Here is a 16643-nt window from a genome sequence, read left to right on the forward strand (position 1 = left end):
CAGAGGCTTTGTCGACAGTATCTGTCGACAGAGGAAAGCAGTCTAAATGTAGCCTATGAGAGAGACAAATGTTCAAGCTTACACAGAATGCTTAGAAGAGCTGGTCCCTCTCACTAACAGAAGTGTGCAGTAAAAGATATTACCCCACCCACCTTGTCTTTCTATTTTGCAATATGGCATTTTTATTTTTAATTTCACAAGTGATATTTTACTGAGTCTTTAGAGAATATTTGAGTAGAGATGTTATGATAGTTCCACATTTCTAATGTAATCAGCATAACCTACTTCACCAAAAACATAAATCAAACCAGCCAACCTGTGAAAATAAATCTACTCTTCTGGACTATCTACCTTTCTGTGGACTATTTAACAGATAGTGATAACTTTTCCGTAGTTTTTTTTAAACCCATCCTATATGATGCAATACAGAATTATAGCCATACTATGGATTTCTATAGGATGTTTTAAAAATATTATTGAAAGGACATTTATCAATTATACAAATAATTTCTATAGAAGCCTGTTATATTTTATAATACTCTATATAGGCTACGTCTACACTGGCACGTTCTCACGCAAAGTCTTGTGGAAGAGTTCTTCTGCAAAAACTCTTCCAGAAGAGAGCATCTACACTAGCATGTGCTTTTGCGCAAGAGCATCCATGCCAGTGTAGACACTCTTGCGCAAGAAAGCTCTGATGGCCATTTTAACCATAGGGCTTTCTTGTGCAAGAAATTCATGTTGCCTGTCTACACTGGTCTCTTGCACAAGAACAGTTGCGCAAAAGGGCTTATTCCTGAGTGGGAGTGTCAGAGTTCTGGCACAAGAAGCCCTGATTTCATACATTAGAACGTCAGTTTACTTGCTCAAGAACTCACAGGCAGTGTAGACAGGCAGCAAGTTTTTGCGCAAGAGCGGCTGTTTTTGCGCAAGATTGCACCAGTGTAGACAGCCTATTTGTTTAATCTCTATTCAGGTCTATAAGATCTCAAGAAGGGACACTGAAGGAAGTCAGAATAAATATACAGTTGGAGGAGGGGAGAAAGAGAGAGCTAGAGACAAGCTAAGTTGTTTATAACTGAGGCTACTTGGCCCATCTATACTGTTAATGGCCTCCCAAATTGCTCCTTCCACTCACACATAAATCCATCATTTGAAACCATCATTTGGGCAACTCCACCGCTGGCTTCCAGGCCAATAAAATTCACACACTGACAGCTGTCAGTAAACTTTCCGTTAGAGCAGTAGTCTCCAACCCATCGATCATGATCGACTGGTCAATCGCATTGTCTCAAACAGCCAATCTCAGGGTTCCTTCTGAGCTGCATGCCTGCGCAGCCACAAAGAAACAATTTTAGGTCAACCCACCTCATTTGCAGAGCTATGCAGCGGCACTCACCAAGGCTCACTTTCCTGCTGGAAAGGAAGGTGAGTGGTAGTGGTGGAAGCCTGGTGGTTCTGGCTAGGTGACGTGGTGGGCGGGCAGCTTTGCTTCAGCTGGAGCCGGGGCATCGTGCGGTTGTCCCTGCTGGGGCAGCCTCATCGGCCCAGTTCTAGCTCTGGCGGGCAGAACATGGGCCATGTGGCAGGTGGCTGCCTCCCCTTTGCTCCAGCTGGAGCCAGGGCACAGTTAGGCTGTCCTCAGTGGATTTTGACCCCCCCCCTGCTTTCATGATTTATTTGTGCACGCTAGTGAACCCATGTTAAAGCTGCACTGGCTTATCTGTCTACAACTGCCTGTGCAATCACAATGATCATATGCACAAATCTCATATGTAGCCTAAAATCCCTAACTTATGTATAATTGATTTTAGATTTATATAACATACACTAAAAATAGACTGTTTACTGTACACCATTGTCTTGGGGGGTAGACATTGGGTTGTAGGTAAATTCAAAAAGTAATCTTGTGCTGAAAAGGGTTGGTGACAACTGTGGTCACAGGCTCAGGAGTTTATCATGTGTGAATGTAGAGCAGATGATTGTTCCTTTAGATGCAGAACCATCTCTCAGATAGTGGCCTCTTCTTGTCTCGTGAGGTGAATGTTGAATTTGTTTGTGTTTTATCTCCAAATAGTACAAAATAGAGAAAATGGCTCCAGAGTGAAAGAGATCCACAAATCTCTTAAGTTTTAGTATATCTGAATCTGCTCAATGACACTTTTAAAAATGAACAACATGAAAATAAGTCCTGTCTCACTTTAAGACATACAGAAAATACAAGGATAATTCAAAAAAGGATTTCAAATTTTTTTTAGAAGTGCCCTGGGCCCTTTATTGTAGAAAGAATGTGTGCAGTACAGTTAGACCTATACAGAACACTGTTCTTGGAGATTCAGGGGGACTAACAGCTTTTGCAGTCCCCAGGCAAGAGGTGGAGAGGCAGCTCCATGCCCCTGGAAGGGGTGGGGCCTTAGGTGAAAGGCAGGGTGCTGGAGGCAGTCAGCCCTCAGCACTGCCTGGACCACAGCACTGCCTCCCAGCCCTCAGATACACATAGAATAGCACTCCGGTGGTGATTTAAAGGTCCTAAGGCTCCAGCTGCCATCACTGCCACGGTATCAGTGGCAGTGGCCAGGAATCCTGGGCCCCTTTGAATTGCCCGGCCCTGGGATAACTGGCCCCTTTGCATTTCCCTCATCAACAGGCATGCTGAGAACTACAAATATTTTCTAACCATTAACATATCTGAAAATTGGTTGCTGCTTACAAAAGAAGGTGTCATTTTACTTCCTTTTAACATGATGAAGTAAAGCAAGAAACTGACATCTGGGTGGCTACTATGCTTACACTGGAAGGATTTTATAACAAAAGCAGTTGAATACCAAAATCAGTATTAAATGTGAATATATTTTATATATATATATTTAAATCCTTGTTGTAGATTTATGGGAAGATCGACACTGTGGCAGTAGGCTTAGCGGGTCTAGTAAAGACCCACTAAATCAAATGGTAAGGGCACCCCGGACAGCACCTGCACTCCTCACTATTGTGAGGAGTAAGGGAAGTCAACGGGAACATTTCTCCCATCAGCCTCCTGCTGTGAGAATGGTGCCAAAAGTTTGGCTTAAGGTACATCAACCCCAACAACATTATTTCTGTAGCTGGAATTGTGTACCTTCAGCTGATCTTGCCCCATAGCATAAACCTGGTCTTAGGTTCATAAGATTGAGAGAGATTATAATGTAGGACATCTAGAAATTAAGTTACAATACAAACTGTATGACACACATTTGTTAAAATTGTAAACAGTTTTGAACCTACCATATTTCATACCATGGTCACACATAACAGTGAGCCTTTATGCCCAGTGATATGCAGACATGTACAACGCTTTTCAGATTGTGAATAGATTCAACCATTTCTGAATAATTTGAAGGGGAAAAAAAAACCTACTTCAGTTTGCTTTGGAAAGATTAGTTTAAAAAAAATTCTTTCCAATACAAAATATCTGACAGTTACATTTCATCCATTGCCTTTTCTGTGAAAAAAAATCCACCTAGAAAGACAAGTAGTACCGCAATGCCAGTGCTTACCTTTATCTGTTATCTCTCTTCCACTCCCATGAGCCTGTCCAGTGTTGTTCCCTTGAGGTGCTTCTCCCTTGCTGACAGCCAGTCCTGTACCTTCCCTGGCTGGGACCCAACTGCCTTCTGCTCTGCTGAGCAGCTCCTTAAATCAGGGCTGCACAAGCAAGCTACCCTCCCTTTGGCTCCCTATGAGCCTTTTCCTGATTGGCTAGGACTCTGTACAGGCTCCCAGCAGCCTGCTTTAACTCCTTCCCTGCTGGAGTGGGGCAGTCATCCAACTACACAGAGGTACTTGCATGGGGAAACAAAGGTCAACACTAGCTCCCCTGTCATGTATTTTGAGTGTGTTACGAGCAATTGTGAGTTAAGTTAAATCTTGGCTCCTCTTCCATCAGAGACAAAATGCAATCTTCAATAGGGCCGTGATTTCATTAGCTGCTGTGCCCAGTATATGAACAAATTTCTCATGTGTTTTTTTGTCCTCGGTTAAAAGTGTAACCAAGTAGATTTTAAGTAGAATGAAGTAGACCCCACAAAGCCTTTACTTTATTATTGTAAGGAATTTTAATTCATAATCCATTGAAAAGCTGAATCTTGCCTCATTTTTTCCAGTCAATAACATAATCTAAATGTTGGAAGACAAACAGATGGGTGAATTTGCTCTTACAAGGAGACATTGATGATTAGCTGTTCCTTTCATATAAATATTGTAACATCTATGGCTCAATAAATTTAGATAGTTAAAATGTATTAAACCACTTGAAAAGTCACTACATTTTTAATTGGAGCTATTCTGCTACACAGATGCTACAATGTATGGAAATATGTTTTACCTCACATGTTTCAGTTTTCTATAACACAATACCTAGGCACTGACTGATTTTTTTCAGTTCAGCAATTGAAAATAATCTCTATACACTAGAGACTTCTGGGTTCTCTAATGTAGGAAATGAGATAAAGCCTGATTATATACAGTAAAAGAATAACTACTCAGAAATTGTCAAAGGGATAGCCAACTTAGTGTGTCACTGAAAAAACTTAAGAAACAACAAATAATCTTGCATCACCTTAGAGACTAACGAAACATGTAGATGGTATCATGAGCTTTCATGGGCACAACCCACTTCTTCAGAAATGTCAAGGATGCAGTAAGTTTTGTTGTTACTTGTGGCTAATGTGCTGATTGTGTCTCTCTGTTAGCATCTATTTGATGCTATTTTATGAAAGTGGAAACTATTGTGTCATAAGATATTAGAGACCATGGCTGTAAATTGGGAGGATAAAGAAAGACATAGCTATTAGAATTTGTTTTCAGAAAAAGGTGCCAAATTTGATCTCCCTGAATTAACATTGTATCCGTCTGACATCAACGTAATGGATCAAACAAAGCTGCCAAGACATATTCTTTCTTTTCAAACACTATGCCAGTTCTATAGTCTACAGACAGATTGAAAGTCTCTTTTTTAGCAGTGTAACTATGGTAGTTTTGCCTTTAATTTAAACTCATTGTAGCAAAAAGTGAATATTGAGTATTTCTTATCACAAGATGCACAGACACACACACACACACACACACACTACCAAGATGCAGGATTTGTTGTGCCTAAACCATCCAGCTGAAATTAGCTTGGCCACTTGAGTTTAGAATACTTATATGTGTTAAGCTTGGAGCAAGACAGTCTCAGTGGAGGCTTCTAAACTCTGAAACATACATCCACATCTGACCACACTCTGACACAGCCTGATTGCTGAGATTCAGGGCACAATGCACACGAGAGTAGGGGCCTGAGTAGAGAGCAGTTCATTTGGGAATGTTGACAGCAGGTCAGCTTGAACTTTTAACCTTTTAAAAAATGTATTTTTAGAGAGTGCATCATAAATATGCCTAGTGCATTGGAGGGGCACAATTTTGTAACATGAATATAAATAAAATAAAATTCCCAAAGTCCAAATTCAGTTCTTAATTTTGAGACTATAGAAAATTTCCAGTTATTGTCCTTTGCTTTAAGGAATATGTGACTATCTTTGTCTAACGCCATGAAACCGTAGTTGATAGCTGACTCCGTAAAATGACCAATGTGTAAAATGTGCATGATAATGAGGACCATCTGAAGTCATATGTTGTATTAATTTTAAGACATGGTGTTATGTTTTTTACGACTCATACTAGATGCAAACATCAATCCCAGATTGACTGTATAATAGTGTCAACCTGCTAGCTGACCTTCCTCTATCTGCAATGGCATACAGCTGACATCTGGGAACATGAGCTGAACCTGTTCACACTTCTCTCATCTATCTGGATGCAGTTATGAGGCATCAGATGGGATACAAACTTACTGCTGAGGCTGAGCTAGGACCTGAATTGTGATATCAGTTGAATGTCTTCTCAATGCACTACAATCTTAAACATAAGATGGAATGTATACTTCCCTTCCAGAAGATGTTGCTGCTGCAGGTTTTGAGGATGATGGATGTGTCCAAGAGGAAACAAGGGCTCTAATTATTCATGATAAATCTGCCTTTCACCTCTGACCTTTCCCTATCTATATTGAACAAATTACTTAATTTAATGGTTTTTCTACCAGTTCCTTTTCAATACACATCCTGAGTCTCCACAGTACAAGGAAAAGGAAAATAGAGAACATGAATCCCATAGCTTTTCATCAATACGCACAGCATTGCTTGACGTATTTCACAGGCCTTGTTCATTCAGAAGGTTTTGATATGTTGTGCCTGTGAGTTTTAGTTTAAAGGCCAAAATCGAGCAGGTTCAGATATATTTAATCTTAGATGGGGGTGGGGGGAGAGAGAAAGAAAGTAAACCACTCCATAAGTCTTTGTAATCAACAGTGAAATAAAGGAACTTTTACAAGATATTCCTGAAATATTTTATGGAAGATTGGGACTCTGCATGTCATAAAAAAGGATGTTTAGAAAGTGGAAACCTAGAGATTCAGCATTCCCAGTTTCATTCCATGAGGCATGCTATATCAGGATGTGTCATAGCTATCCAGTTGTCTTTCAGGAGTTGACTATTTCTAGGCCAGGTAGGTCATGTATTCTTGAATGCTCTGATTGTTCTGTTGTTAAGTAAGTGGATAAGGACCTCACACACTTTATAACTGTGATTAGGGTTTTTTTTCCCCTGTAACAGCATACATGTAATCAGATATTTGTTGTTTGTTGGGGGCTTGGGGGTTTGTTTTTGTTTTTTGGCCCCAAACATCATGCAACAATTTCAAGATAATCCTGCTTGAAACCAGTAACACTGGTCTACAATTTTTTAGAAGTCGTCTGCTTCAGCGATAAAATGTGCTATTTATTATGTATTTTGATGTGCTGAATTCAAATATGACAATTAAAAAAACTGATTGGCTACTGTTTCCAAGATATTTAAGTTTTTACATTTTACGTCTATGTATATTGTGTAGATAGTAGAGTTTTAAGCATAAATTGTAAACCTAGGTCTTTTCATGTGTTTATGGTTGCTTTACATGATAATATTTCACCTGTCCTGTTTATGTAACACTTTAAAAATCAGCAAAAGGGTTATATAAATAAAATTTATTATGAAACAAAAGGCAAAAAACTATTATGTACATAGTTTAGTCCTATTCAGTGTCTACTTGGTGATTCTTGGCTTGTCTCTTATATTCATTAAATGGAGCATCTCTTGTCACTGTCCAGCAATAGTCTGCACCTCTTGTCCTGCTCTCCAATTTTGCAGCCAAAATAAAGGTGATAGGCTTTCTTAATCATAGTGGTTGTACTGCACTTTTGTGATGCAAAAGTCACTTCACCACAAACATAGCAGAAGTTATCTGCACCGTTCACACAAGTTCGAGGCATCTCTGCTCACTTTGGCTAAACGGAAATGTGTCCCTTTGCAAAATCAAACACTGACAAATAAGAGAGCATGACACTGTATGATTTCTAGAGCTGATATAGTGCAATTTGTTCAGCAGAGTGATGTAAGCTTCGTTATGATTGCATCATCCTTGACTTCTAGGAATAACATGATGCAATTCATATAATATATGATGCAATACTAGCTTCAGATTGCATCATTCATTGTTTTGCCTAAAAAGCAAGTACTGGCCAAACCCAGTCATAGATTTATTCATAGATCCAGTCAAAGATGTATTTTAGTCATTTCTGGTTTAAATTGAGATCCCTTCCCTTTATAACTCACTTATCCTCCGCCATTCGCAAGTCAATATACTGACCCAATAGCATATCTTGAAAACTAGAGCCAATCAACAATTTTAAGCATCATTTTTGTTCTCAGTGACTCAGAATTAGTAAAGTTTGACCACATTTATTTCAGAAGCATTTTGGCTGTAGAGCAGTGTAATGGGAGAAAAGGGGGAAGAGAAACTTACTCGGGCGAGCAGCAATAATTTCTTCCTTTCATTATGATAATACAAAGAGATTTCCGGTAACACAATTCTTCTAGTGAAGAACAAGCTGCAAATGTTACTATTGCCTCCAAGTGAATTAGATTTGGACAAAAAGGTCTTTCTAACTAGTTCTGAGGTTAAATGAGCTTGCTTTATTTCTGGTTGCCTATTTTATTGTATTTTTCCCATGGGACTCTTCCCAAATTCCTTGAAATGAATTATTGACACAAAACTATATCCATGCAGTATGCCTTACAGCAACTTACAATTAATCATTGTAAAATTTTGGAATGATTCCTGATGCCTTGCTGCATTTTTATCCAATTTAGATTCATTCCCCATGCTGTTAAGCAAAAAAAGGATTGTAGAGAAAGCAGCTAACTTCTTATGTGAGAGGAAGATTTTCCTTGAAAGTGTAAGTATGATCAGAAAATTGACAGTGGAAAATTGTCCCTGCTCCATGTGTGTACACAGACTCTCACATCTGCCTGTATCACTGGCAACAAAGTTTTACTACTTGTTTGTTAGCTCTGCCGCAGCAATGCAATGGTGAGAGACTGAGGTTAGGGCTCTCACATTGTTCCTGGAATTGTTACATAAGCTCTGTTAGCAAGAGGAGAGGTTACACTGCCACAGGAGGCAAGTCAGGCCTACAGAGGAGACCCTCTCTCACTCCCAATCTCTTCCAAAATTGGGGAACAATTTAGGCATTTGCCAGCTAGGCAAACAGGCTCTAAGTTTGTCATCATCGAGACTTTTACTTCACATGATTTTACAAGGTGTAATATAGAAGAAATAAACTGTATAAATAAGAACAAGTGCTAAGTAGTCTTTTAACTATAGGACTAATGGGATGATTTCGCATAAACTAGAGTGGCATTTGAGCTGCAGAATTTGGATGTGGAAGCTTTCCTCAAGTTGACGGGCATTTGGATCTGAATGTTTAGTTTGAACCCAGCTCTGCTGTAAACAAACAAAATCAAGGAAGTACAGAGTTAAGGGTGTGTCTGCTTCCTTTACTCCCTCATCTGTGTCTAGTTGGAGAAGTATCTGTTCTGAAATTCCTACCATGACAGGTACTGTAGAGAGCACAGTGGAAGAGGGATTGCCTGACTCTGAATGCCATTGCTTTTGTTCTCTTAAGATACACTATTGTAACAGTGTGCTTTGCGATTTGTCTTGTTTTATGTAATACCTCGAACACGCAGAGCCTTGGCTTTTCATAATGTAAAAGTGCCAGTGGAGGAGAATTTCTAAAACAGAGAAGGAGCCTGCTGGCTTGGGGTATGACTACACAGCAGTGTGATTTCGAAATAACTGACATTATTTTGAAATAACAAAATGTGCATCTACATATTAAGCCATTATTTCAAAACTAGCCAATTAGCCCATCATAAGACGGGATTTTCAAGACTCTCTCCCATGTCAGTCTTCTCTCCTGAGCCTCTGGTCTCTCACTCTGTGTCTCTTTCTCTCTCTCTCCTCCTCCTACTGCCTCCCCCTCTCTCTCTCAGCTCTCCTCCGCCTCCTGCCTCTCTCTCTCTGTCTCTTTTTCTCTTCTCCCTCTCCTGCCTCTTACTCTCTCTCCGCTCTCTTCTGTCTCCGTCGGGGATGCATGCTTGTCCAGGTCCTGTCCCCTGGCTCTGTGTACCGCCCCGCCCTCCTTCACCTCCCGCCATGGTACTCGACTGACTTCTGCGCCGCTCAGCTGGGCCACTGGGCCACAAGTGTGCTTACCAGGTGGCCAACCCTGATAGTAGCTAGAAGGGGCTGGAGACCTGGGGATGCATCCACTGCCTCAGCGTCTCCACTGATTCATCTCCACTGATGCCCTGGTGTGAAGGACCCTTATAAACTTCTAATCCATAGCTCTGTTGATGGTTCTCCGAGAGACTGCTGTATAACACTTTCCTCTGAAACTGCTGTATAAGACTTTCCTGTGGGTATCACACAGTCACTTTCCTTAGTTGTGCTTTTCTCATGTGCATATCCTGCCCCGCCTCTCAGCCAAACAGCACTGGGCAGGGGTGGCGCCTCCTCCTGGCCCAGGAAGATTGCTTTTCTGCAGCCAGGAGGAGACCTTAGCTGGGAGGTGGGGCAGGATACGCCTTTCCCAACAGCCAGGGCAGGAGAGGAGGTGCTAGGCGGTGTTCCTCAGCCACGGCCTCCAGAGCTGCAGCAGCGGGCATTGGTGCTCAGCTGGTGACTGGGAGGCAGCACAGGGCTAGGTGAGGGGAGTAGAACAGGCTCTGGGGGCTCTAGGGGTGGGCATAGTAGTGGGGGCCTGTAGGGGCAGGACTGCCACTGGGGGGCTCTGGGGACAGGGCTAATATTGGAGACTGGGGGCTAGCACTGGTGGGGGCTGTGGAGGAGTTGGGTGCAGTGGGGCTCTGAAAACAGGAGGCTGGCACTGGGGGTCTGGTGGGGGGGCTCTAAGGGACAGGGGGCTGGTATTGGGAGCTCTGAGGGCAGGAGAATGGCATTGAAGGGGTTGGGTACAGGGGACTCTGGGGTCAGTGGCTGGCACTGGGAGGTAGTGGAGGGGTGAAGGGTTCTAGGGGTTAGGGTTGGCAGTGGGGGGTACTGGGGGCTGGAGCTTTTGGTGGAACACCAACATTTTATTTGCACATTTGCATATTAATTTTTTACATAATTAATTCACAAAAGTTTGTGAATGGGATTGCTGGTCCCCAGTATCGAAAAGGTTGGGAACAACTGACCTAATACAATGTGGTCCTTGGCAGGGTTGGGACTTTGACACAATAGTGAAATACAGAAATGATTAATAACACATCAATTAATGAGACAACCCCTGAGATAAATATCAAGGCCTTTCAATAAGAACAGTCTAGAAAATGACAAGAAATTACTAGATGATACAGTCTAGGACTGGTTCAAATAATTCCATGTTTACAGGGTAAAACAAAGGTGAGCTTTGCAGATTTGGATGACTCCAGATAAATTAACATACTACCCAACTTTTATGTGAAATGGCATAAATATATGTGTGCACACAAATACTTTTGGGATCCACACCATTTTGGGGTCTGTCACTACCAATATTGGATCTGTCTTTAGAACTTTTATATCTGAAGATCTGAAAGAGTTTAATAAACAGTAATGATTATTAGTGGTAATAATACTAATCCTCACAACACAGTGGTGAGTCAAATACAGAATATACAGCTTGGTATTATAAGCCTATTAAACTTTAAAGACTTCCGAGGAGAATCATAGAAACCCATTAATAGTGCCAAAAGACACAGTATATGGTAGATTAAAAAGAAGGGGTGGGGGAAAACCACATAGTCTAACAAAAGCTGCAAGGGACATTTTGAAGGTGAAGTATAATCATCTGAATTGTAATATGGCCAGAACACTAGCATTAATAACACTTCTCTTATAAAAAGTAGAAACCCAATTTTGTGAATAATATCGCCTTTGAAATATGGGCATGTCCAGCAGTATGCTGCTCCCTATCTCTATCCAATAAAATATGCAATAATAGTAGAATGTCCAATTAGGCTGCACAATGGCCTAACCAGCATCCCAATTGGGTTGCTCTGATACTTTTTTAATGGAAACACATTACATGAATTTGGCAGCTACACTTCCTTTGCTCTGCATGCTTCCCTCCTATTCATGTAAACAGGAACTGTGCAGATAACGTGCAGACAGTTGTTACAGACAATATAATTCCTTGAATGTAGGAGGCTACGTTGGTGTATGGTAACAATTCTGCCTACTACACGGAATCGCTGGCTCCTCCACATAGCTTATCTTAATCTTTTCTGTATTGGCTTTGCTGTTCACTGAACTGTGTATGTGTTCTCTTCAGTGAGAATGGTTAAAAAGTAATGAGTCAAATCCTGAAGTTAGTTCTCGGCCCTTACTCTGGTAAAACTCTTTGATGTTAATAGGGGTTCCTCTTGGCTGATGGGCAGGTTGTTCCCTTCCGTTGGTGGGGCCTCCAACAATGATACCATTGCCAAACACCCTGGGTGGCAAAGACCTTCTAGCATCTTTAAGTGTGGGGGGAGGGTTTCACCTTCTCTCCACACCTACATCCACACATAAAAAGAGGCTGTGAAGTCCCAAGATCTTCTGGAAGTCAGGGCTACCCATGGGATCCCCAGTTGCTCTCCCAATTCCATGGCAGTTCAGTGACATCAAAATTGCCCCAGAACCTACAGTGAGCATGGAGAGTTAGGGTACTACTGTGCTGAGAGACCTATAGATAGCGCAGCCTTAGGATAACACTGAGGGACCTATAGATAGGGCAGCCTTAGGCTAACGCTTTAGTCCCTTTTCTTGCAAATCTCCCAGTGGATGACTTGAGGGAGCCCAAGCCCAGATGACATATGGGGACACGACATGGGAAAGGCTCCCTGACCTCTCTCCTCCACCGCACGCAACCACGTGAGGGGGGCTACCAATAGCCACTCCATTTTTATTCAGTCTTTAGTTAGTCAAAATACCTTTGACAACAGCAGGAGTTTTGCTTTAGTGGGCACTGAGTAAAAATTGAAGGAGGGCTTCAGAAATTGGCCCTGTATTTCAAACACCACCAGGTTAACAAAGCATTAATTTGTTTATGATCTCAACCTTTTTGTAACTGCCAGTCTAACTTTACAACATGAGCACATGTATGTATCCTTCTCTGACCCACTCCCTCCTCCCCCAAAGCCACAGAAAGAGATGTTTGAGTCATTCGGGTCAGGTGTAGCTGGCTGCAGGCTGGGGGAGGAAATATGACTTGGATTTACTGTCATCATGACCATTTAGTTGTAATCTGTAGGACTAATTGAGTTTGCTTTTTTAAAAAAGTTTTTCAAGCGGTCAGGCTGAAGCTCCCCTTTGTGATGTGTGCAGGGGAAACAAGGGGCAGGCTTCTGCAATGGAGCTGTGAAATACTTTTGGTTCTCGTGTTATAAAATTCTCTAAACACTGAAAAAATGTTCTGCAGGGTCTTATAAGGCAACTTGATAAAACATAAAATTGTTACAACAGCTGAAAGAAGGAGAATAGTTCCATTGATGGAGAAATAATGAACAAGTGTCAACATGGACAGTTGGTGTCAATTCCTGAAGGATTTGAAAGTCAGACATAAATTTGAAGAGGCCGTGTAAACAAACCATTCACTGTATGAAAAGAACCCCATCCTATAAAAAAAATCCGTCATAAACATCATGCTTGTCACAGTCTGTATTAAAGTGCTTAACAGAAAAGAATGCTGTATTAACACAACGTGTAAGTGCCTTATTCCATTGCACTCCACAGCATGTAATGTGTTCTTCTTTTTCCTGGAACACAAATTCCAAGCTCAGTTCTGAGCTGAGCTGTGGTGCTGAACCACATAGGAAAAAATCCAATACAAAATCCTTGATGTTTCTTTCATAACAAAAGATGCAAATGAAATGAAAAGAGATGCCACAGCCAGTCTGTCCACTCTGTTCCTTGTGGTGATGTTTTTTCTGAGCCCCAGTATGGTACATTTGCAAATACCTTTGGCCCCCTCAGACTGGCAGCCACAGATGAAAACTCTAGGCTCACAGAGGAAATATAAGAATAAATTACTGGACACTTTCTACTTTACATTCTATAACCTACTTTCCATTGGGAAACATCTTGTCTCGTTTGCTACATGACCCAGTTTCACCCTAGCATGCCGCCTGGGTTTTGGCGGTGACGGACAGAGCAATGGAAGGCCAGAGGAAGCAAGAGTTGCCTTGTGCCCTAAGGGCTTAACAGGGAGCAGGGAACTGCATTCGCTGGTGAATGAATTAACTCTTCTTTGCTGATGCAATTCATTTGGCAAGCTTATCAGTCAGTTTCTGGAACTATCTAGCTGTGCTTTGGCGTTATAGTGACTGAGCCTGTAATCTTGTTCATAGCTTGTTTTAAGGTGTTCGTGTAATGTGCTCTGCAGTCTCTTTCACATTTAAATATTAGGACTTTAATATTCAAGGTAAAGTTCCATTTTGATTGTTAAATCATGATCCCTGACTGCTCTTTTACTCTACTTATTCATAGGTAGCCTACCACCTGAGAGTCATTCATTTATTCTCATAACCTCCCTTGTGAACATTAGCAACAATAGGAAACAGAAAAACTAAGACCAAGATCCTCCAAGATATTGAGGTTCCTAATACCCAGTGAAATCAATGGACATTAGGAGGCTCAATAACTTAGAGGCTCTGGGCTTAAGTCTCTCACCCAAGAAGCTGTAGCATGAATATAGCCCTGAGCCTTCTCAACCAGGTCATAGGACAAGCTAAGAGAGTGGGTTAGTCTTAAATTCTCAGCTGCCCATAAGAAGCAGAGGAAGCATTACAGTTTACCCCAGGTATAAGCAAGGAGATAGAGAAGTGAGGTTGGAAGGGGGCCAGGGAAAGCCCAGGGACTGCCAAAACTTGTGGCAATTGGGGGAGGTCCCAGACAAATGGAAAAAGAAAAATATCGTGCCCATCTTTAAAAGGGGGAAGAAGGAGAATCTGGGGAAGATAAGGATCAGTTAACATGGTTTCACCACACGCATGCCAATTGCTTTCTATGATGAGGTAATGTGCTCTGAAAATATGGGGAAAGCAATGGACATGATCAACCTTGACTTTAGCAAAACGTTTGATATGGTATCCTGCAATATTCTTGCCAGCAAGTTAAAGAAGTATGGCTTGGATGAATGCACTATAAAGTGGACAGAAAGCTAGCTAGATTGCCAGGCTCAATGGATAGTTCTGACTCGATGTCTAATTGGCAGCTAGTTTTAAGTGGAGTATCCCCAGGAGTCAGTCCTGGAGATGGTTTTATTCAACATCTTTATTAATGATCTGGAAGAAGAGATGAATTGCACTCTCAGCAAGTTCTCAGATGACACTAAGCTGCAGGGAGAGGTAGCTACACTGGATGATAGGGATAGAGTCCAGGGTAACCTGGACAAATTGGAGGACCGGACCAAAAGAAATCTGATGAAGATCAACCAGGACAACGCAGAGTCCTGCATTTAGGATGAAAGAATCCCGAACACTGCTACAAGCTGGGGACTGACTGGCTAAACAACAGTTCTACCAAAAAGGGCCCGGAGTGGGGGAATCTCTCTTCAGGCATGTTTGCACAACATCAGTTATATTATATAGGCTAAAAAAACAGTTTTGAAGGGGCATATATCAATTTAATGGAGGAAGCTGGGAGGAAACCTCAGCAGGGTTTCTTATACCTTCCTCTGAAGCATCTTCTACTGGTCAGTCTTACAGATAGACTATTGCACTAAACAGACCACAGTTCATAGGATATACGACAAATCCTTTGTACCAAATCTCTGCACGTTTGGGGCTCTTTGTCAGTGTGGTGTGTGGGGAAATTCAAAGTAGTTTTCCATCTGGAAGGCAAACTGCGTTGCTTGTCACCAGGGTGGATCACCAGACTTTTCTTTCAATAGGCCAGCTCATGCGAGGTCAACATGTGCTAGAGACTCTCTGTGTGAAATTGTTTGGAAATAACAATGCTAACAGAAAAAGACCCCTAAGATTTTCACAACATTACATTCATTCCATGCTGAGGATAAAGATGAAGAAAGCGAAGAAATCTTGGATAAGGTAATGAAAACATTTAAGGGAAAATACATGATCATGTCTGAGGCAGCTGAATTTTTCTGGATAAAGACTCAGAAAGAAGGGGAAACAACAGAGGAGTTTGTCCAGAATTAACACTGATTTTTTTTAATATTAAAAAAAATATTAATATTACAAAAAATCCTTCCTCATTAAAAACCAGTATTTTGGGGGGAAACAATGACAAATTTTGTAAAAATCTACTCAAGAAAATGGACATTATACTTGGAAAATCGGTATTCATATACCAAGCAGCACCAAGTACATGATACAAACAAGATAGTTAAACAAGAAAGAAAAATGTGAACAGAAATTTAAAAGGCAAAGGGAAGAAATATGTCAAAACAGCAAGATTGTCAGCAACATGACAGCGTTGAGACAAAAATATAATACATATAATAGGCTTCTTGGTAAAATGTGTAGCTAAATCAGGAACAACATGGACAAAAGCTAAAATGAAGGTACAGAGCACAGTGAAGACGCATAAAAGCCAGGCTAATAGAAACATATGCATGAAAGGCCTACATGTGACTCCTAGACTCACTGTACATCACTAATCACAAAACTCAAGAAAGAGCTAAGAGAAGGACCATTTCTGTAAGTACAACATCCTACTAATTGCAACATGCTATCAAGTTGGTGTTCTATCCTTGGTGACATGCAGCCAGATATTCTCAAGCAACCCCGAGCAGTAGATGTGAACATGACAAAAGCATCATCTGCTAGACTAGCAGGATTATGGGATGGGATGGAAAGCAAAGTTGCTAAGGATGACACACTGCAAGCAAGAGCACAAACTACAGGTCCTGGATGGAGAAATCAACACATCCTGAAAATCAAAAGCTGGAGAAGTTATATCCTGTCCACAGATATATAATATCATTGATGACATTTGGAGTAAATGTAGGTTGGGCCACATTACAGAAAGGAACAGCAGGCTGACCTTAAGATATCGCTTGAACAACCTGCAGGCCCGTGGCACAAAGATTGAATTGAGGCACAACCATCTAATCATCATGGGGAACCCTAGCATCTTGCCTCAAATAGTGACACATCAGATACCACAACTTCAACTGTGTTCTAGCACTTTAAATCCAGGT

General features: G+C 41.3%; 1 long non-coding RNA gene across 1 annotated transcript in view; it reads right to left on the minus strand.

Moving 5' to 3' along the window:
• The window catches only part of LOC142829952 (uncharacterized), an 84469-nt gene extending 68855 nt beyond the window's left edge, over positions 1–15614 (minus strand). Inside the window, exon 1 of the long non-coding RNA XR_012904916.2 lies at positions 3537–15614. This is a non-coding gene — a long non-coding RNA (uncharacterized LOC142829952). The remainder of the gene's footprint in view (positions 1–3536) is intronic.
• Positions 15615–16643: the final 1029 nt, after the last annotated feature.

The sequence above is a fragment of the Pelodiscus sinensis genome, chromosome 1, assembly GCF_052426305.1.
Source record: "Pelodiscus sinensis isolate ZL-2025 chromosome 1, ASM5242630v1, whole genome shotgun sequence".
Classification (NCBI taxonomy): domain Eukaryota; kingdom Metazoa; phylum Chordata; order Testudines; family Trionychidae; genus Pelodiscus; species Pelodiscus sinensis.